This window comes from Phyllostomus hastatus, unplaced genomic scaffold (genome assembly GCF_019186645.2).
Source record: "Phyllostomus hastatus isolate PE091 unplaced genomic scaffold, TTU_PhHast_1.1 phas_contig_159, whole genome shotgun sequence".
Lineage (NCBI taxonomy): Eukaryota > Metazoa > Chordata > Mammalia > Chiroptera > Phyllostomidae > Phyllostomus > Phyllostomus hastatus.
This window is the reverse complement of record NW_025333640.1, coordinates 9,191,723-9,206,541: the sequence shown is the minus strand read 5'-3', so window position 1 is coordinate 9,206,541 and position 14,819 is coordinate 9,191,723. Positions and strand designations below refer to the sequence as shown.

The 14,819-nt window shown below is 36.3% G+C and overlaps 1 protein-coding gene across 1 annotated transcript in view; it reads right to left on the bottom strand.

Annotated features, from left to right (window-relative positions):
* The window catches only part of FBXO8 (F-box protein 8), a 40,347-nt gene extending 25,611 nt beyond the window's left edge, over positions 1 to 14,736 (bottom strand). The window contains exon 1 of the mRNA XM_045831760.1: positions 14,483 to 14,736. The gene's annotated coding sequence lies outside the window, so the exon portion shown is untranslated. The remainder of the gene's footprint in view (positions 1 to 14,482) is intronic.
* Between the last annotated feature and the right edge of the window lie 83 nt (positions 14,737 to 14,819).

Here is a 14,819-nt window from a genome sequence, read left to right as displayed (position 1 = left end):
TGATACAACCTTAACATTTTAAGGCTCAAAATTATAAATAAAGTTATTGTGTTTTCCGCATGGCTATTCCTGTGTTTACCCCAGCAAGAAAATATCTAAAAATCGCATTGATTGCTAAGCTCATCTAGCCTGTCATTTCAGATTCTTAAGCATATCCTTCTCCTTTGCTTTAGCACAACTAAAGTCAAAAAATCAAACATAGTAACTATGGTATTTCAAGTCTTAAGATTTAAGGTATTTAATATCAATGTCTGTGTATTTCCCCTACAGCATCTTTCTAGTGGCATATGGTTATGCAGCTGTTGTTACTCTCAGGGATGTTGCTAGGGAACACAGATTTAAGGTGATTTCCCTAGGCTCTGGACTTTAATGGGGATCACTAAAATGGAGTGCTGAATGTGATACAGAAAGCATCCAGCAGGTAGAAAGAGGTAATGCCAGTTGCTGGTTCTTAAATTAAAAAACGTAATGGGGAGAGTGGAAGTTTTAAGTTCATGTACACATAATTCAGACAAAAACACCCTCTATTTTCTATTCTTCTACTGTTAAATAATAGTGTAAATTGACCTTTTGGGACTCCATTTTTCTTTTAAAGCAGTTGTTGATATTAGGAAAGAACACAACACAGTAAACCACTTAAGGAAGATTAATATTATAAGTCTGTCCTTTGGAGAAAGGCAAGGGTGTTTACAGTGTTCCATCCCCACTCCCAGTCCTCCTTAGGGGAACAGGGACGTGGGATGTAGGTGGAACTGTCAGGAAAGTGATAAAACTCACAGAAGGACATGCTATCTATTGCAGATGTTGTGAAGCAAGATGTGGAAGGAGCAGTGTGGTGAACTCTGAAGTTGAACAGAGGAGTTAAAATCCTCACTCCGCTGGTTATCACTTACAGGGTCTTGGGGGATTTACTCGACTATTGTAAGTTTTAGTTTTTTCATATGTAATGTGGGAAATAATACTACTTACAGTTCAAAAGGATGTTGTACTAAATAACACAAAAAGTTTCATTTGACAGCGAATAATCACTAAGGTGTTATCTATTAATTTAACAAAATAATACTTTAATAAAGTGAAAATTTCTCAGCAGGTGTGGCTCAGTGAATTTAGTGCCAGCCTGAAAACCAAAACATCACAGGTTTGGTTCCCAGTCAGGGCACATGCCTGAGTTGTGGGCCAGGTCCCCAGCTGGGGGGTGTGCAGGACTTTCTTTCTCTTTCTCCCTCTCTTCCCCTCTCTCTGAAAATAAACAAACAAAATCTTTTTTACAAGTGAAAATAATGAGCACTCTGGTAAAATATATTTAATGATACTTCAATTGTCCTGATGTTCTGCCCACCAAATAAACTCATCTGTTCAGGTAGATACTTGCACAGCGTGGTAAGACATACACATAATTCTTTGGCTCCTTTAGTTATCTGATATTTTAGCCATGGTTATTTTCCCCTCATAAATGCTGTTTTTTATATCCATGACCACATTTTTTAAAAAATCTGAAACCTAAAAAACAAAAAACCCTGCCTTATGTTTTGCAAAAATGTTTTTTTTTTTAAACTCAGCAGGCCTTATGATAGTGCCAACAGAAATGGCATGAAACAGGTCCTTATGTTATCATCAGTAAGCAGCAACATTTGGCTCTACAAGAGATGTAAAATATGATGCATTTTCATGCTGGGTTCCTACATGATTTCAAACCCAAAATCAGTCATTTGTGCCAATTATTTGGTCAAAATATTAAGCTGCATAGTGGAATCACTGAATAGGCAAAGAGTTTCAAACTTAATAATTAAACACAAAACAAGTTTTTGTATTTGAAATAAACAACTTTGGTGCAAATATGTATTTTGTAATGAAATCACTGCTGATTATTTGTTCCCTCAAAACAGATTGAGGAAAATAGATATTTATTTCTTGGAAATAATACTCTTATAAGAACATAATTAGTTTATTTCATGTACAAATAAGAAATAGGCAATTCTTGTAGTTCTATAAAGTCATTGCAAACAATTAGCAAATACTGAACCATTGCTCCTAGCAGAAATGCATGGTTAGGTTCCTGAGAGCTTATGGACAAAACATTTTTGCCAAATGATCAATCCATAAGCTTGTTTTATGTGTGTTCCTGTTGACTTATTAACACAGAACTCACCAATCCTGAAAGCTTATCTAACAGGCATCTCTCTGTAAAGCACCATCACGGCCTTCTTAAACTGGGAACGCCAGACAGCTCTTCAGCATTACACTTGGGGCCATTTTAAACCACGAAATCATCAACAAACAGCACAAATGTGGAAAATGTGGCACTAAACAGACCACGGAAGACTTGTTTGCAACATGAGAACTGAAACAGGACGGCAGAACACTGCCTTATTCAAGCTTCGCTGGCAGTGTGCGCCTCCACAGATGCAAAGTTTCTGCAGCTCGGCAAATGTCCAAGAACGACTAGAAGTGTCACAAGAATTGATTTGGGGGATAAAAAAATTGATGAGTAGGCACAAAAATCACTAATACAAAATCCACAAATAATGAGAACTGTAAATTATTTGTAATATTACTCAAGAAGTCCCCTGCATTTTCTTCCAAATTTGAATTTATCATGTTCAGAGGATCTATAAAATTCTAAGAGGCTTCAAAATGAAACCAAAGATATTTTATCTTGGTCTTCAAATGTAGAAATGGTACTTCATTACTTATTATCTGACAGAAATAAGCAAAAATTTCACAATTACTTAGGTTACAGAGGAGAAATTATGCTAAAAAATTATCTAGAAAGTATCAAAGTTAAAATTATTTCAGAGGAGAAAAAATTATAGGGAAAATCATGGCAATTAGGAAACTTATATTTTGTTATTTTTCAGAATGGTAACAAAATTGATACTTATAAACAAAGATTTAGGCACTCTTTAGTAAGTTTAAATTCTTCACAGAGAATAATTAACACAAACATAACAAAACTTGGAAGTCCTTTTAAAATTGAATGAAGTATCAAATGAAGCAATGGCCAAATAGGCACATGAACATTACCCAAGAATTTATATTTTCCTGGAATTATGCAAACTTGGCTATCAATTTAAATACAGTAGTCAAATAATGTTCCCTCTGCCTCAGAGCTATTATATGTTCTTTGCTTTAAGGGTCAAATATTTGTTTTCAATTCTGCACTACTCACAAATGCACTCCATGTGTGTGGGAGTGGACAGGAGACTCAAAAGCCCAGCATTAATGGCATATTGAACAGGGACTGGTAACCAAACTAAGTGATGTTGTATAGTCAGTGGTCATATCAGCTAAAAGATAGAGGGCTATTTTATTTTTACCTCATGTACATGAATTTCATAGTTTGGTGTTTATTATCATATCTTACACTTCCAATTTAACTTTCTAATCCTAAAATCCTATGCTGTCATAACCCAGTCGCTAGGATGACATCAATGGAAATTAGCATGACTTTAGGAAGATTCCAGCATTTTCCAAAAATAAAGTCTTTGGAAAATATTTATCAAGAAGAGTGCATACAGCTTCTTGCTTAGCTAAAGATCCATTTATGGAACAAAAAGCCACTATCACCTCTAAATGAGCCGTTGTGCCCCTACCTGTCAACATTTTATATGCATGTTACATGTAGGGTTATTATGCATCATTGGGGCTTTTCCTTCCAAAAAACCTTTTTGGTATCATATAGATTAATTTTAATATTTTGAACACTAAAATTATTTTAATTCATTCATAGTTTTAGAAATAGGTTTTAAACCAGAACCAGGTAGTAGGGTACCATCTCATTAACATGACTTATGACATAAGGCAGCAATTTCCAACCAGTGTGCCACGGGACACTGGTGTGCCACGGGACACTGGTGTGCCACGGGACACTGGTGTGCCACAAGAATTCTTAAAACATGCAATACCTCTATTTACTGAGGTGCACTGACTTCTTTTTCCTTAGATTGTCAAATAAAAAAATAATAATAGCCATCACAATAACAACCATCCAATGTAAACGAATCAAAATTACCTATTTTTTGTCAGATCAGCAAAAAATATATTTTGTATGCACTGCAGCATTTTAGTAATTAGTTTATGTGTGCCATGAAATGAAAAAGGCTGAAAATTACTGACATAAGGTATCAGCTGAACAACAGATAGAAGAAAGGATGGTCTAACCCACTTTTGAAAAAATCTTGTATGGTCAACTTCTGGCTTCTTGTTAGGTATAATAAGATTGAGCACATGTATTTACCACCTTTGCCTTCTATTAAAATGAGAGAAAGGGAATTTTTAAAAAGGTAGAAACTAAACCTATAAGAGAAGGGAAAACGGTGTTGAGTGGACATGAGACTTCAACAGATTTCTGCAACATGAAAGCAGAAGGCAGAGTGGTTACTAATGAACCCATGTAGAGGAAGGAGGTGAAAAAAAGTCTGGAATACTGCAGAGAGAGAAACACATTACAGAACCCTCAAGAGGCTATTAGGGGTCCAAAATACAGTATGAGGGGAGGAATAATTCAGAGCAAAACGAGGAACAAAAACTGGATTAATATCTCTGGGTCATTGCTTCCTTCCTTATACAATAATGAAAAAATTCCCCTTTACAAGTCGCCAAGCATAATGGCTAACAGACCAGAGTGAGGGCAGCCATATACAGATGCATACATCTATAAATCAACTTTTTATTGCCCCAAAGATCCAACGTGCAAGTATTAAAGTGCAGCAGCAACACTCACACACAATCACCTGGTTTATTTTTCCTGATTTCACCCAGTGACTCTTTAGTGTTAAGTTTAATTTTTTTTTTATCTTTTTTTAATCCTCACTCATGGATATGTTTATTGATTTGAGAGAGAGAGAGAAAGGGAGAGATAAACATTGATGTGAGAGAGAAATATTCATTGGCTGCCTCCTGTGCACTCCCTAACTGGGAATCGAACCCACAACCTATGTTTGTGCCCTAGCTGGGAACAGAACTCACAAACTGTTTGTGCACAGACAATGCCCCAACCAACGTAGCCACCCAGCCAGGACTAAGTTGAATATTAATCTAGTAGACATAGTTACAAAATCATATACTCAATATAGTGCATATTGAGAGTTTGCCTAGAGTAGGAACCCACTGAAGCTCTGCTGTATAAGAATATGGTAGAAAAGTCCATCTTTCTCCCAACTTTTCCCTTTCCAGGTCACTTGGGATCCCCTAGGCAGGGGTGTCCAACCTTTTGGCATTTCTGGGCCACACTGGAAGAAGAAGAGTTGTCTTGGGCCACATGTTAAATACACAAATACTAACAAAACTGATGAGCAAAAAAAGATTTTAAGTAAATTTACTATTTTGTGTTGGGTTGCATTGCAGCCCACGGGCTGCAGGTTGGACTCCCCTGCAATGGCTACCAAGTAAATGTTTCTTAAATATGAATTATAAATGTCCAGTGCACTAAAAGAAAAATCAAAACAAAAGCAAAGGCACAATGTCAAAAGGGACATTAGGAGCTAATTTAAAGAAGTTCCTACTGCCCTGGGACAATTTGGGCATCAAAACAAAAGTAAGGACAATAATGGATTATAGCCCTGGCTGGGTTGCTCAGGTGATTAGAGTGTTGTCTCCATATGCCAAGGTTGCAAGTTCCATTCCCAGTCAGAGCACATTCAAGAATCAATCAACCAATGAATGCATAAATCATTGGAACGACAAACTGATGTCTCTCTCCTTCTCTAACTCCCTCCCTCCCTCTCTTGCTCTAAAAATCAATCAATAAATTAAAAAAATAGATTATAATCTACCACATAAAAAGAGCCCACAATTTTATAATGATGATCAATCAATAAGTATACATATACATATATAGGAGGGGAAAAGTAAGGAAACCTCTCCCTTAGTGTAAAACACTGAATATATAAAGATAGAATAATGGGAAAAAATCATCATTTTACAACCATCAAAAGGAAAAATAACTCAGGCAAGAATTATCAATGGATGCTGAATCTGGAATTGGACAAAGAAGAGAATATTTACAGAGTCTCAAAGTATCTCCCCAGATATTACTCATTAATTACAAAAAGAAATTAAAAAATCAGACTGTAGTTAACCAAATGATCAAAATCAACTTTTACCCATAAGAATCAAATGGACATCACGTGACCCTAGCCATAACACCCTGAGAAGAACACAACATGAATTATATGGTGTTCCAGGCAGAAAATGTATAAGCTGAATCTAATCATAAGAGTATCAAAGGAACCCAAATAAACTCTGTAAAATGACAATGTTTTTTCCTTTAAAAATGCCAATGCTGGAAAGTCAAAGAAGGTCCGTGGAACAGTTCCAGATTAAAAGAGACTAAACGGCATGATATCTAAATGCAATACGTGGGCTGGATCTTGTACTGGAAAAAAAATTGCTATATGGGACATTATTTGAACAATTGAAAACCTAGATAAATGGGGTAAAGATTAGATAAAAGTATTGCATCAATGTTAAATATCCTGAATTTGGTAACCATACAATGGCTATAATTCAGAAAAACAGTAACATCTATCTCTATATAGAGAAAATGATAAAGCAATGTTGCAAAATTATTTTAATTGGTGAATCTTAGTAAAGGGTATCCATTAGTTATTTTGATTAATCTTATAATCTATTTATTTGCAGAAATCTCCTGGTTGTGGAGTTTAGGCATATGATTTTGGAAAAACTCTTGAATCTTATGTTCACTCAGTCTAGGGATTACTGCCCTATGGCTTATGGAATGAAAACCATTAACTAAGGAGATAAGTGCTCAGCATTATGGCTTAAGAGTAGTAGGAGGCCCCTGTCAAGAAAAACATCAAAATAGTCAATAAGAATTATTTTTGCCACTTTTGATATGAATTTTTATTTCAAACAATGGAGAAACTTTGTTAAAGAAAATTGAAAACACCCCTTTAACTTGTTTTGTGTGTGGAGATTTAAGGCTTGAAATTCCTGGCTGTTTCCTCCTTTTATACACAATATTTATTTACTTATGTAATAATATAAATATGAAACAATATTGTTTTCGTACTTTAAACCACCATTTATTTCTTACTGTGCCAGGAACTCTGTGAAAGTTTACATATGTGTGTATACATATTTTTATATACAAATATATATATTTATCAAATGATATAATATATACTATATATTTTATACAGTGTGTGTGTGTGTATATATATATATAAAATATCACTTTAATTCTCCCAACAACCCTAAGAGGTAGATGCTATTATTCTAATTTATAGCTGAGGTAGTAGTGACCCAGAGAAGTTAAGTAACTTGGCCTGAGATCTGATAGCTGGCAAATGGAGATTTAGGATTCAAACTCAGGTCTATCTGAGTCCAAAGCTTTTATTCTTAACCACCAAAGCACATGCCCGGAGTTATTAGAGCCTACAGATGGCACGGGCAATGGGCCATCTGTTTCTTCCTCACTGGCTCACATCTTTTACCTCTGTCACTGCTTATTACCTCCACTCTTGTTCCCAGCTGGGCTTTTCTCTCAGGCTACTGTTCTCGTGGAAAGCACATAGGCTTTGATGTGAAAATAAGATCTGGTTCAAACTCCAACACAGAATCTGATGAGCCTGCAGTCTGTGGTCCTTATTTCCCTCAGCAGTAAAATGGATAATTCTCATCCAGTGGGATTTAGAGAACCTAGCCCATAGTAGGTAGTTTATAGTAAGAGGTAGCTTTGTAGTCATCCCTCAAGTCCTTGGAAATGATAACTTTTATTTTGGTTATTTCATTTCAGAGTACTCCTGATTATTTTGGATTTAATTACCAGGGTAATCCTAATCCTAGTTCTAACTTTTATTAATTTAGGATTTGTGAAATTTGGAGAGATTCCATTTAACTTTACTCAGAGAAGAAAATAACAACCAGTAAGTTAACTTTGCTTAGACTGACACACTATATTATACATAAAAATAGAGTTTGGGAAATAAGGTCAGTGACAACAGATACCCTTTCAGTGTTAAGTACTACCATAATGTTTAACTACTATTGATATGTTAATGTATGACAGTGAAATGGGTCCAAGTTTTCTTGACTCTGTTATTCTGGAGGGTGAATTCAAAATAGGGGCTCCAATTATGCCATATGGTGTGTGACTGTAATTACCTCAAACAAGGTTTCTGAGCTTCTATTTCCTACAAAACAGGGGAATTCACTCCTATCTATTTTATAGGCTTGCTTATGAGCCTTAATTAACATAACATAAAAGCCTCTTTTAATTGGTAAGGCAGTATGTAGGTCCTGAGTCACTTTCTTTTTGTCTAATGCACACGTCTGAGAAAGCTATAGTACTTTTTTGGACATCATTTTGGATAGAGTTCTCATTTTTTCTAAAAAAAAAATGAGTAAAATTTTAGTCTAAATGAACTTGTTGCAAACAGCATAAAGGCACTTCCGCCTAGAAGGCAGTATAAATTAGATTAATTACCAACAACTATACTAGTTAGTTTTTAAGAACAATAATACTTTTCTATTTACTTCCAGTAGATGGCTGTATTTCTAAAAAAGGGATGGTATTTTGGATGGTACTAATAGCTATTGCTATATCTAATATAAAGCCTATGTTGAAAGTATTAAGCAGCTTTAATCAAAACATCTCCTAGTCACAGATAAACATTAAATAAAAAAATTATTCTATAAGAAAAAGGTACCTATACTAATATTTCAGTAATTTCATGATGCTAAGCATTCAAATAGCACATGTGTGGAGACAACTATAAGTAATAAAGAATGGTTTATACACTATACATGGAGAGAATATGGAGTGGAAGACAGGAAGAGTATAAAGGAGTCTGGAGGTCTCAAAAGTATTCTGTTTCAAATACTTCTTAATCGCAAACCAATCCCATAAGTCTCTTCCTGAGCAAACAAGGTTAAGTCACTGGTTTACAATGATTGACATGAAAAATCTCATTTAAATATTCATTTAAATGGTTAGTTATCTTCAATATTTCTTAAGTGTCTTCATAGTAGAATTTATAAATAAGAACTTCCTATCTTAGGTAAAGATCTAAAATGTATACCAAGGGAGTTATCTCTCAAATGCAATTTCTACTAAGATTTAAAGATGAAGGGTAATCATTCAGTTGTATCTTTTTGAAATTTTTCATGTTTTTCCCTCATAGAAAGTAATAACTAAATTTTTGTTTACTCTAGGTTTTAAAAACCTTTAAGTAATATCTTGTGATATTACTCAATGGAAGAGGAACATAGGGGATTCTGTGAGAAAGGAGTTTCTATGAGACATTAAGAATCAATTTTGCAGCACAGCATTTATTTCTCTACTTCCTAAACAGACCACCAAAGTAGTTTAGAAGAGTCTGAGATTTAAGGAAAGGAAAGAAAAGAAAAAACCTGATAACCAATCACACCTCTGAACTGAAAGGCAACAATTGTAGAGAGATGAAGGAAGGGTGCGTCCACAAGGAGGTCTTTCTAAGGAGAAAGGGAAATGGCTAAGTACTAAGAGGTCACAGGGTACATTAAACACATAAAAAAAACCCCACTCATTAAATTTAAAGATCTGGTCCTGCAAGAGCAGTTTTTGTTCCTAAAAGGCATACCAGTTGTACTCTTTTTAATGCACAAAGATTTACAATATTACTTCATTTTCTGGAGGATTTTTCCTGTTCTTTAATTTGATTCTACAATGAGTGTTACCAAATGGCATCTAAACAAATATAAAAATTAAGAAGTGTCATTTAAATGTAATTGAAAAGCTGAGAATTTTGTGCCTATTTAGTTTCATTTATTTAATTTCTTCAGCTTCCTTTGCAAAAAATGTTCCCTGTCTGTTTTAACTTCTAAATAAAATAAATTTATCATATTTCTCACTAGCATTATTTTTAATTACACTGGTTCTTACTTAACTGAACTGTTGGTTCAACCTAATTATAATCAGCAGCTGCATATCCCAGCCTACCTCCTCGGGACAAACCACACACTCCAGGCCCACCAACCACAACGACCATTCCTATGAGAGTTGTGGAATTAAAAACAAAACAAAACAAAAAAACCTGTACTTCTCACTGAATTACTTTTATACAAACCAAACAATGTATTACAATAAAATGAGTATTGAGGGAAACACAAAATGGAGGCAAGTCAGAAATGAGATGACAAAACACCTAATTATAAAGATTGAAAGAAAACATGGATTCGATTCAAGCTCCTTCTTTCTCTTTCTTTTTTTAAAATCCTCACCCGAGGACATTTTTTTCATTGCTTTTAGAGAGGGAGGAAAGGAGAGAAGAAGGGAGAGAGAGAAACATTGATGTGAGAGAGAAGCATCGATTGGTTGCTTCCTTGAAGCACCTGGACCAGGGGCTGAGCTGGCAACCTGTGTGTGTGCCCTGAGCAGGTAGGTGTCAAATCTGCAACCCTTCCGTTATGGGATGACACTCCAACCAACTGAGCCAAAGTGGCCAGGGCCAGGTTCCTCAAGTAGTTGGAAGTATTGGGCAAGTCACTTAAATTTCAAAGCCTTATTTTCCTTACCTGTATTACAAGGGTTTGGAACTTGATGATCCCTAAGGTCTTTTAGCTATAAAATTCTATGATTCTATAAAAATAAAATGAGGGGGGAAATTTTAAAAAGGTAAAATGAAGAGGTGATGGAGACAGATATGTATGTGTGCTTATGCATATTTAGCATCTGTCCTTTCCATCTCCCTTTCCTGTATTCATGACTTCTATAAATCATTACTCAGTATGAGCGGACAGGGGTTTTTCAAGCATGGCTCCCTTGATCAAATCTTACCCCTTTTTTCAAATAGCTTATAAAACCCTATGCAGCCTATTCTTGAAGAATATGCAAACTGCTGATCACAGAGCTAAACTCTCTAAACCTGCTGCCCGAATTTAAAACCACAAATATCTTTTCTTATCTGTATATCACAAAACTACTTGCCTCATATATTATGTATACTCAAGTCAGGACATTTTAGTATTATTGTAGAATCTATGTCAGAAAATTTGTCAAAATAACAAAATAATGTGAAAAAAAATAAAGAAACAGGGAACATAAATTTCTAGAAGTAGATATATGATGTCAAAGTTGTTTTAAAATCTTAAGTAAAATACGCCCTGGCTGGCATGGCTCAGTAGGTTGAGTGTCTACCCACAAAGCCAGAGGCTGTTGGTTCCATTCGCATCAGGGCACGAGCCTGGGTTGAGGCATGAGGGAGAAGCAACCGTTCGTGTTTCTCTCACACTATTTCACCCTACCTTTCCCTGTCTCTAAGATAGATAAATAAATAAAATCTTTTTTAAAATCTTAAGTAAAATAGTTCAATGAAACAGCATCATGAGCCCTGGCAGGTGTGACTCGACAGACTGAGTGCCGGCCTGAGAACCCAAAGGTCGCCGTCACATTCCCAGTCAGGACACATGCCTGGGCGGCTGGCCAGGAACCTGGTTTGGGGAGTGTGAGAGGCAACTGATAGATGTATCAATGTTTCTCTCCCTCTCTTTCTCCCTTCCTTCCCCTCTCTCTACAAATAAATAAATCTTTTTTTTTAAATCATGAGTCAGATGTATATTTCATAGACTTTCAATATTAATGACTTTAATGCATTATCACAGGCAAGCCAAGGGATTAGCTTCAGTTTCCAATTTGAATCAAAATGTAGAAAAAGTAGATAGCTGTATGTCGCAGTTGGTTTAGTAATTAACTATAAAATAAATTTGAATGACTAATTTCAATGTACTGTGATCAAAGATCATCTCTGGCAGTTCAATGTCTTAGTCTACACAAAGCACAGTAAACACAAAACATTCCCTATTAAACTCATCATATATAATAAATTACAATTCATATTTTAGCTTGTCTAGAAGTTACTACCATTATATATTTTGTGGGTGTAAGTATTTCAACTGTGTTATTTTCTTAAGCATCTGTTTAAAATTTTGCAGCCATTGCCTCAAACTACCATAAATGATGTATGTTAACCTGATAGGGAGCCCCAATTTAAAAGCCAAATTTACAATCTGAGAATTGACACAATCAGGCTGGTATTAAGCCCCTGAGGTAAAAAAGATTAACTTCAATAACACTTTACTAACAGATAAGGATTTACTACATCTTCCAACTCGGAAGAAGCATAGGCAATTTTACAGTGGGTCACAGCCAAAACAGTGTCACTAAAAACCCCGAAGCCTATATTTTTAATTTCTAATAAACTTGACTCACTAACAAAAGCTGTGCTGGAACATACATCCAAGTAATGCTGGAAGAGGTGGTACCTGCCACCTAAGTGTACTTCAAAACAGACATACAAGACACATTTCCACTGTAAGACCAGTCCCACCCCTGACTGATCTTATACCTACACAAAGACTACCACTGACCTGGATTCTTTCCACTCCAGAAGGCTTTCCTCTACCCTTTCTTAACTTCTTTCCTCCTTAAAAGCTATCTTTGCTCATGTTTGTTTTGATACAATTTCAACCATATAAAATGGCAGTGGGTGAGGAATACACACAACCTCCAGCTGCGATGGCCTCTGCTCAGTAGACCCTAAAAACACAAGCATTCCGGTCACACATATCCCTCAGGCAGTTTCCCAAATAATCAGCCTCCCTTCAGATAATTAGTAGGGGAAAGAAAAGGGGGCTGGAGTTTTGCAAGAGAGATAGGGCTCGTACAAGTTTATTTCTTTACAGTCTGGCATTCCTCTTTCTCTGGCTGCATTTCTGTTGACTGTATTTCTGCTCAGTTATCAGCCAGTGTATCTGTGTTAGTCAGCCTCTAAAATGACACCCAAAGATCCTTGCATCCTGGGATTTATGCTCTTGTGTAATCCTCTCCAGATAGATGTTGGGTTGGATTACTGACTCACTTCTAACACACAATATGACAGTAGTAATGAGATAAACTTCTGAGTTTATGTTATAAAAGACTATGCAGTCTTGGTACTCTGTCAGATTGAAGCCAGCTGCTATACTGTGGTGCAGCCCTATGGCGGAACCCCACGTGGTGGAACAGAGGAGTTAAAATCCTCACTTCACTGGTTATTACTTACAGGATCTTGTTGAGATTTACTTGACTATTCTAAGCTTTAGTTTCTTCATATGTAATGTGGGAAATAATACTTATGCTCAAACAGCTATTGTATTATATGAGATAACACATATGAATACCACATATACCACATACCACAGTGAATAATCACTAAGATGTTATCTGTTCATTTGTTTTGGCAAAATTATATTTTAATAAACTGAAAATAATCAGGTGAGTGCACGTGCAAGTGGATCCTTCTACCCCTCAGTGGAGTCTTCAAGCGACATCTCAGCCCCCAGATACCGTTTGACTACAACTGCATGAAAGAACATGAGCCAAAAGTGCTCTGTTAAGTTGTGCACTTAAGTTGTGCATGAATTTCTGACCCACAAAAACTCTGACATAATAAACGTCTATTGTTTTAAGCAGCTAAAGTTTGGGGTGATTTGTTACTCAGCAATAGATAACTAATACAGTATCTCATCAGGCAAATTGTCAAGTTAACTGCATAAAAATGAGAAGTTTCCTACTCACACTGAAAAAATAGAATAAAATTTATTCTTTATTATGTTCAGTTTTGTAAACCAGTTTTCTTAGGCTGGGATTGGGGGAGGGCAGGTCCCTTCTACCTAAGAAATAAGGTTACCAAATGCCAAACATTAATAGAAGAAAAGCTGAAATGGAATTCATAAATTAGCTCCATCTTCTAGTAGTCAAGGTCATGATATTGGAAATTTGGAGAGAAACACCTAAGAACCTTGAAAAGATAAATTCCACTTGTTAAAACAAGTAGGTTTAATAATTAAGTTACCAAATACATATAGAACTTAAAAAAACAACCATTAAATACTTAAATGAGGATTAGGAATCATTAATGTAATTTCATCCAATTAATAACATTTAATTGAGCACCCTCCCCCCATGTAAGAAACTAGAGCTGAGTCACAGAGAAACGAACGGACAGGCTAAGATTCTGCCAAATTTATAACCAGAGTTTGACAACTGAAGCAACTGGCAATTTATCACGACCTTAACTGTGCTTGCATTCGTATCATTGAAAATGCAAAGAACTGAAAACTGTGTCTCTGCACACCCTCCCCGCCTTTTGCTTGAAAAGCAATACCTTGGGTTAGAAAAGATTAATCATTGACGTTTCTCGGCTTTATTTCAGAGTGAAACCTAGTCACTATCTGGGGTCCCAAGCTGACCTTCTACCCCAGTGGCCTAGAAACACAAGGAACACACCTACTCCCGCCTCCTGACACTGATTCGTCATTTCAATAAGCCATCACCACTGTCACTCAAGATGCTCTGCACTGTCATTGGTCCCAAAGTCTTGCTGGTTGGCAAGTTTCTGCCAACTGGCAAGCACCGGTTATCTTTATTTCCGAAAAGAAAAGTAGGGGTGTACCGGGGAAAGAGGCAAGAGCTCTGAAACAGCTAGGCTGAGGCTTGTACCTGAGCGACCTGCGATCCCCACCGCCGCCGCGACGAATCGGCCTCTTGGCGGGGGCTTTTAGCCAAAAAGAAAATGGCTCAGCCGGGAACTGGTGCCCAGGCCATGAAGAAGCTGGTTCAGATTTTACTTGTTCACGCCAGTGGAAGGGACGGCGGCGAGAATCCCAGAAACAGCACTGTATTCCTCCAACCAGCCCACCTCCAGCTGCAGCAGCTAGGGCTGGGGACTATCCTAGTTTTGACGTTTCCTATTGTTGCCGGAAGTGACGTCAGGGGTATGAGCCTTAAAGAAAAAGAAGTTTATTGCTGCTGTTTACAATTCGTTATAAATTCCTTG